The sequence below is a fragment of the Echinops telfairi genome, unplaced genomic scaffold (genome assembly GCF_000313985.2).
Source record: "Echinops telfairi isolate 266 unplaced genomic scaffold, ASM31398v2 ScPeMD7_7457;HRSCAF=8495, whole genome shotgun sequence".
Lineage (NCBI taxonomy): Eukaryota > Metazoa > Chordata > Mammalia > Afrosoricida > Tenrecidae > Echinops > Echinops telfairi.
The window spans coordinates 24,121,124-24,129,785 of NW_022111357.1; the positions used below are offsets into that span (position 1 = coordinate 24,121,124).

Genomic DNA, 8,662 nt, shown 5'->3' on the forward strand with positions numbered 1-8,662 from the left:
GGCACAAATTCTGGAAACATGAATTTGTTTAAGTGATGCTCCCTCAGCCCTCACTTGGAGGGTGTTAGGTAAAGTACAGAATAACCACTATTAGCTTTCAAACGCTAGAAAGATCTGAACTCACAAAGGGCATAAAGGGATTTGAACTTGAATTAACTGAACATAAAGTAAATAGAAACAAAGATTAAAAAGTAGCTGGTTTTAGTTTTCTGTCTACTAGTAGTTGCAAAGATACCTGGTAGCATAATGGGTATACATTGGGCTGCTGACTGCAAGATGAGCAGTTCGAACTCCCCAGCTCCTCCATGGGAGAAAGATGAGACTTTCTGCTCGTATGAAGATTTTCATCGTCTCAGTCACGCACAGTGGGGTTCTGTCTACTCTGCCCTACAGGGTCCTTATGAGCTGGACCAGACTTGATGGCAGTGAGTTGAGCTGCGGGTGGTACAAGATTAACAGAGCAGTGAATAAAAACTCTTTTTCTTAGAACCCTTATCTTTTATTCCTTTCTTTTAAACACATTCAGTTAGAAACATTAAAAGCTAAAATAGGAGTAGCTATTTCTGTCCACACGAAGTTACTGAAGTGTTTACCTCTGAGATACATGTGTTGTGTTTAGTAGAGTCATTCAGTGTTCTGCTTTGTGCAGCATATTATATGCCTGCTCTCTAAATTTGATATGTCCAAACTCTGATCCTCGCCTTCCCCATCTTCCAGAATAACATGTACTAATTTCTCAGGCAGCCCTAGTCCTGTAGTGGTTACATGTTGGGCAATGATCTGAGTTGGCAGCAATTTGAGATCACCGGAGCTCTGCAGGACAAAGACTGGTCGTCTACTCCCGTAAACAGTTACAATCTTGGGAACCCACAGAGGAGCTCTCTGAGTTGGCATTGACTTGATGGCACTGAGTTTTGGTTTTGGAGTTTGGATCTGATTAGTGTAGTCTTTTGCGTCTGAGATGGCTTCTTTCTTTGTTGTCATCTAGGTAAGAAGAAATGAGTTGAGGGTGCTTTGCTGTTATCAGTTAAAGGTTCTGAGTTAGTTAATTGTGCCAGCCTGGCCGATAATCACATGTGGTGCTGGTTGAAAGGCGGGGGGATAAATGGGTGGTGAAGCCTCGCCTTTCTAGTTCTCGGGTCTCTTGTTTTGTGATGGTTGCATCGGGTGCAGCTGCCTTAGCAGTTCCCTGCTTCAGCTTGCAAGATGGATTTCCTACAAGACATCCCCAAGGAGAAGCCGCATGGATCTATCCCGATGCAGCCCTGGGTGCTGGAGCAGCCATGTGGAGACCCCTGCCAGTGCTGAGATGCTTACACGTTCACTGACTCAGCTTTCCTCCTGCAGTCGGCATTATTGCCTCTTGTTTTGTGAGGTGAAGGACTTTGTGGACTGGTGTTGGGTATGGGTTAATGTTGGACTTGTGGGCTTGGGCAGCATTGGGTTGGGATGTTTTCGTGATGCACATTTTCTTTGCATAAAACTCTCTCTTATACGTGAGTTGCTGTGGATTTGTTTCTCCAAAGTACCTAGACTAATACAGGTTCCATCTGGGATTTATTGATGTACAGTCTCTAGTAGTACAGCTCATAAACATTACCTTTACAAAGCTTTCTTTCCTCAGCCTAAAAAGACTTGATTGACAAAAGTAAGGTTTTTTTTTTTTTAGAAAATTAACGTCATAAAATTCACTCATTACAATTCAATAGCTACTCATATCCACAAATATGTGCAGCCACACAGATTTAAAGCACTTTCAATATCTCAGTCACAAATCCATATTGTCCATCCACAGTGCCAAGAGAAAGATGAGACTCTCTGCTCTCTTAAGGATTTACAATCTAAAAACTGCCAGGGGGCATTTCTACCCTGACCTGTACATTTGCTGTGAGTCAGAATTAACTCGATGGCAGTGCACTTTTGAGTTATCTGCATTGCAGACGGGCAGTCTCAAACTTCAGGCAGCCATAGGACTGCTGAGAATGCACACCATCCGTTCTATCTAGAGTACTGTACTGCATTCAGTGATTGAGCCGGGCTCACGAGACGCTTATACAGTGCTGGCAAACTGAAAGCCATTATTGCTATTAATAGAAGGCAAACATTAAACAATAACAGACTCCTAAAGACGTGAAATACCTATTCTTCCCCAAATGACTCATGTCCATTTTCAAGTTGCTGGGTAGGTTCAGATCAGATGCTTTGTTCGTGGTATTGTAGCCGTTGGCTACGACATTGCTACCTGTGACTTTTGCTCTGCCACTGGGTCTTGTTGGGCTCTATGCTGCTGGAGAGAGTTCCCTGCGTGGAAGTCCTAAGCCTCTGATGCTGGGCCCTTCTAAGCTGCTGTCAACTGCTGCGATGTGCCCTGGCCTGCAGGCATACCAGCCCTGGGGAGGAACCTTATAACCTCTGCATGAGGCACACTTAACGCCTCTTGCTCTGCACACAAGCATAGTGTTTACAGTTTTTTGGCACCACTGGCAAGAGCCTGAAGACAATGCCGCTTTACCAGCAAGCCTTCTGCATGAAGTGCTCTGTTCTGTAGTTCAGCAAGCTCATTGCTATCTTCAGCTGGTCTCCTGGCTCCCGCTGCTGTACTGCTGCCAGTGTTTCTCACTGCTGCACCATCTCGCACCATCTTCATGTTAACGCTCTTACTTCTTGGTCTAAGGAGTTCTCAATGCATGGACCTCTGGTCCTGGATCTCTAAAGGGCTCACTCTGCTCTATACTTTTCTTGATGATCATGTGGTCCCCTTCATTCAACATTTCTGGAATTCGCCCTTATGTAAGGAAACCCCTTTGTCAGTTTCAAGGCCTGGCCCTCTCACCAGGACCAGGATCTGACTAATCACCTCTGTAGGCCATATAGGTCACTGCATTTGCATAGTCCCAGCTAATTCTTTTGTGGGAGTTAATGAGAGTTAGAAAGATCAAATAAAGTGGACTGATTGTACTCTACCTGATAGCTTTTTATTATTACTTCCTTATTCTCCATCTCCCACAATGACTTAAACAGCCACTTGTCTATTACAGATTTTTCATAAAACTTAAAATATGTGATTTGTGATCTGTTGTGAATTGTTTCTTTGAATTAGGTGGTTTCCAGATTTATCCATTTTAACCATATGTCAAAATTTCTTTTATTTTTATTGCCAAGTAAAACTGTCCATATACCGCCTCCGGTTTACCCATTCATTCATTGATGGATATCTGGGTTGTTTTTACCTTCTGACCATTTTGTCTATTGCTGTTGTAAACATTCATGTAGAAGTTTTTATGTAAACATGTTTTTATTTTTGTTGAGTATGTTTGGTGCCAGACTCACAGTGATCCCAACTGAAGGAGGAGTACTTCCTGGAGGCGGGGGTGGGGGGTGGGGAGGGGCGGGGAGGAGGAGGTAGGTAAGGCTGTAATTTTCACAGGAGCAGTTTGCCAATTCCTTCTCCCGTGGAGCCTCTGGATGGGTTTAAGCCACCTTTCGGTTAGCAGCCAAGGGATTAATCTTTGCACCACAAGGACTCTTAATCTTGGGGTATATACCTATGTAATAGTAGGATTATTGCATTGTATAGTAACTCTAAGGAAGCCTGCTGGTGCTGTGGGCCAGGCATTGGGCTGTAATCACTGGGTCAGTGATTCAAAGCCACCAGCTGCTTTGTGGGAGAAAGATGAGGCAGTCTGCTATAAAGAGTTGTGCCTGGGATACACTATAGGGCAACTCCTCTGTGTCCTTGAGGGTCTCTGTGAGTTGAAATGGACTCACTGGCACTGAGGTTTTATTAATGGTAAATTGATGTTTCACTGAAGAACTTGTCTGACTTTTTCTAGAGTTGCTCCACCATTTTAGTTTCCCACCAGCAGTGTATGAGGTTCTAATTTCTTCTCGGCCTTATTTTTCTTGGGGCCATCCTAGTAGGTGTGAAGTGAATGGCTGTTGTTTCCGTCTGCATTTCCCTGATGACTAATGATGCTGAGCATTGTTTTGTGAACTTATGAACCACTTGTCTAACTTTTTTGATTTAGATTATTTGTTTATTTGTTAAGTTGTGAGAATTCTTTATTCTAGGTACAAGTATCTCATCAGCTAGGTGAGTTGCAAATATTCTATTATGTGGGATTGTTTGCTTTTTTAATATATGCTGTTGTGAAGATGGCAGGTTACCCTGCGCACAAAGGAACAAAGCACCTTTTGGTTCTCTTCCATTTCAGGACTGGTTGTGCAGACCTTCGGGATCTATAGGGTTTTCATGGGCTTTTCTCTTTTTTTTTTTTTTTTTTTAGGTAGCCTGGTCTGTCTTACTGTTTGAAGCATAGAGATTGTTTATTTTATTTAAAAATCGTTTTATTGATTTACAACTCATATCACAATCCATAGAAATTGTTTATTTGAATGACATGCAGATTGGTTATTTTGTTGTTGTTGTTCGTGTCAATGAATGTCAAAAAAATGCCTCTCGTATTGAATGTGCATTACAAATGAATTTTAGCATATGGTGCATTTGTATGGAATAACAAGAATTGACTCCTCTTCAATGGTTCATTTACTACACGTTTGCTTAGATTTATAGCCAGCCTTTACATTTACCTATCCTGACTTGCAAATTCAGTTTTCTTTTGATAAGACTGTGCTTTTCTTTTAAATAATTTTTCCCCAAAGCCATTAAATCTGTTAAGACACAGTTGTTATTAGCTGCTATTGAGTGCTCTTTGAATGGAACTCGACCCCATGGGCTAGTCTGTGCTCGGATCTTTAGGGGAGCCAATCTAGATCTCCATGTCTGTCTGCTGAGCTCACTAGCAGGTTCAAACCACCAAGCTTTTGGTTAGCAGTCAAATGCTCTGTGGTACCATGAGGGTCCCTTGTTGGTAATTTACTGAGAGTGAAATGAAATTAAAATCAACATTCTCTATCTGTGACCAGTAAGAAAGAATGTTACTAGGCGTATTGCCCAAATATGAGCGGACTTCAAAAAGTTTATGTAAAATGGAATTAAAAGATAATAAAAATTTTCCATGAACTTTTAAAAGTCCCCAATACATGATTGTGTCTGTAGAAACTTCATAATTATGCTAATCTTGTTAGCTAAAAATTAACTTGGATGAAAATCAGGAGTTTTAACCCCTTTATCAGGGTGTGTGATGGAGTGGCGCTGCTTAGGGAGCATAGTACTGATAATTCATCTGAGAATCTAGGCTCCCATGGGATCAGCTCTAGCTGGAAAAAGCACTGCCCAGGAAAGAATGACCTTGTAGTTTTCACCTGTCATGTGACTACATTGCCGAAATATAATTCAAAGGACGTTTTATTCCATCCATTCTGTTCTGAAATGAATTGATAAGTTATATGAAAGGTTTTTGTCTTGAAATATAAGGGGCTCATGTTTTCTACATTGTGAACATATATGTAGTTGCTGGGATGAAGCAGTTCCTTTCATTAGCCACTTTAGCCTTGTCATTTCTCAATGCGGCATTTAAAATCAGTTCTTTGTGTGCAGGAGGTAGAGGCAGCACATGTAACCATTGTCTCAGGCTGCTCATTTAAGTCTAGAGACCAGTACTGTTTTATTAATTTTTAATATAATGTAATTTAATTTAAATGCATTAAATTAAAATAGGTGTAAGTAATTAAGAGATAAAAGTTGTTGTTGTTGCTCTTTTCCCACCTGAGTAAACTCTTGCTACGTGGAAATAAATAATTGTAGTGATTCCTTCAGACTTCTGCAATCTGTGGTCATTCTTATAATTATTATTTATGGCTGTTAAAACTGTCTTCCAAGCTGTGTGCTTTAATTAGAGAAGGGGAGGAGGGTCATGCTATTGGATGCATTAGATGCTTAGGTATTAGATAACTTGTTAAGAGGTCAAAATGTGCCATTTTGGGTTTACTCTGTTTGTAGATTTAAATTATGTAAGTGATTTATTCCCATTGAAGAAAACTTATATAATACCGTTAAATAATTCTACCTTCCAGAGATGATTGCTATTAATCTTTTGAAGACAATCTTTGGTCATTTTTAAAGAAACCTAGAGCGCTCAATTAAGCATTTTCTATTACATAATATCACCTTACCAGGCAGGAGCGCTTACAATGTTCAGTTCCGAAGCTGAATAAAATGATTGCCTTTTAACAGAATGGCATGCCAATTTGAGGAAATATTTTAAACTAAATAATGCTCGAGAGTCTCTTTTGAAAATGGGACAATTGGTAGATGGATAATGGGGGGTAGGAACAGCTAAAATAGAAAACAAGGCAACAATTGTCTTTCTATTTCTGTGTAGTTAGCAGAACAGAGGGGGCCTTTGTCAGCAATTTCACGTTGATGAATTGGACTTATCTTTCTGATGAATATCCTATTTATACATACGTTGTTCTTCTTTTTCTCTAGAATTTAAAGGTGGCGGGGTCTCATCCTGGGCCCACAGTTTGGAGACTTGTATAATTTTATTTGTTTTGCATTTCCATGGAATGCTTATCACAGGGAATTGGCTTTGAACAGAGTGATTTGATCATATTAAGAAATTCGAAATAGTTTCCAGAGTCCGTAGAGATCTAAGTGTATAATTCCACTGGTGGGATGAAAATGCCTGGGACAGTGACAGTTTAATGGTGGTGATTTTCGATTATTTTTAAAGCAATCCATTTTTGAGTTCTTTATCCTTAACTCGCTCTTCCAGAATTCCTAGAGGACCTGTGCAGCAGCCTCTGGAGGATCGAATCTTTACTCCAACTGTCTCTGCAGTGTACAGCACGGTGAGTGGCACATGCTTGTTTATAGTTTGTGATGTTATATAATTGTTGTCACACATGGGCGCTTATGAGCAGTGCTTGACGGACACATGCTAGATTTTTCATGAAAGGGTCAATAACATTGTGAAAGGAATGCATAAAATTATATTAAGAATAGACACCCCCAAATCCCATCATCTTAATCTAAGAAATGGGATTAAGAGACTGTAATTTGAGATAGATTGGCCTGCACAGTCATCATTCTGTTGTTTACATAAAGATTACCCTCCTGCCTGGTCTTTAAAACTTTGAATTTTATTTATTTTTTTTTGGATTTCAACCTACCTTTCCTTCTTTTTACCCTACATTGTAACTTTTTCCTCTTTTACTTTTAAATGTATCCGTCTCATTCAATAGACATTTAAACAATGTTAATTTTCCAGTTGCTCTCAGGGAGATGTCAGCTCCCTTTGGGTACACAGTACTTTTCCCAAGGGCCATCCAGATGATCAATTGTGCATGTTAGGGTTAGTACGCCTCACTTCACAGGTGGGAACTCCACAGGCTCCCTCTGGACCTCAGCTGGCTCATCTGACAAGACAGGCATCCTCTTCACTGCCACTGAGATGGTTCTGTCTCAGCAACGCTGTAGATGAGCTAGAACTACCCACCCTGTGGTTACTGAGGCTGTAAATCTTTACAGGAGCAGAAAGCCAGCCTCCTCTTTCTTCTGAAGGGCAGCTGATAGGTTTGAATCACAGGCATTTCAGTTATCAGCTCCTTAATTTAGCTACTGGCTGTATTAAAGCCATCACCAGGGCTCCTTATATAGCTACTGCTTAGTCTCTGGGTGATACGTCTGTGCTTGGCTCAGACCCACCTGGAGCTGAGTTTTATTTTTGTTTATATTTTACTTACTTAGTTTTTTAGTCTCTCCCTTTCTCACCCCATTGCATGCTCATACAGAAAATGTAGAAAACCTAGAAAAAGAGAACACTGATTATAATATGAAATTGATATTGAATTCTTTTTTATATGGAATGATTAATGCATTTCATAAGGGAAGAAAAATTGAAAAGTTTGAAGATAAGGGTGATACCAATAAGCAAATTTTAGTGACCTTGCAGTAAGTCTAAGGGTATTGATTTACGGGGTTGGGGTTCAAAAATATCTTTTTAAATATAATAGTTCAATATACCATTGAATCCCAAGGAATATAAAGAAATAATCTAGTGAGGGAGGTGAGCAAATAAATACTTGTGATCTAAAGTGATCTGATGAAGCAGTGGTTCTTATTCTTTAGGTCATGTGTCACTTTTAGAATCGAAAAGAGTTGCATGCTTTCTCCTCAACAAGAGTGCAAACTAGGTTTTTGCATATAAATTCAGCCTCACCAATGCCCCCTAAGCCACCCATAGACCCAGGTTAAGAACCTTTGAGAATTTGTTGCTCTGAGGGGAAAAGAAGATTTCGAGAGACATAGTTAGGGGGAATGGCCAGTAGTCACAATCTGTGAGCAAAAGAAGAGAGAACAGATAGGTGGGTTTGGGAGAACGATGGCAGTGGATGAATTCTGGTTTGCCTGAAATAAGTGTCAGCTTTCATAGAACATTTAAACATCTGCTAATTATTTTCTGCACACTATTAAAATTTACCCACTTTGGATGATAAACTATCGATTATCCTAGTAATTGGGAACTTATAATTCCTATAGAAAAATTATTACTATTATTATTTTCTGGCACTCTTTTCCTTTTTGAGCATAGGGGTTTGTTTTGTTTCTTTTTTTAGAGTACCAGGGATAAGAGCATTGTATATTTTGTCCTGCATAACTTTTTTTTTTCTTTTTTAACATTTTATTAGGGGCTCATACAACTGTTATCCCAATCCATACACACATCAATTGTGTAAAGCGCATTTGTACATCGTT

At 39.9% G+C, this 8,662-nt stretch overlaps 1 protein-coding gene across 4 annotated transcripts in view; it reads left to right on the forward strand.

Moving 5' to 3' along the window:
• EIF4G3 (eukaryotic translation initiation factor 4 gamma 3) overlaps window positions 1-8,662 on the forward strand; it is a 369,700-nt gene that overhangs the window by 93,084 nt on the left and 267,954 nt on the right. For all 4 annotated transcript variants that reach the window (XM_045298763.1, XM_045298765.1, XM_004705376.3 and 1 more), the window contains exon 2: window positions 6,681-6,756. The gene's annotated coding sequence lies outside the window, so the exon portion shown is untranslated. The remainder of the gene's footprint in view (window positions 1-6,680; window positions 6,757-8,662) is intronic.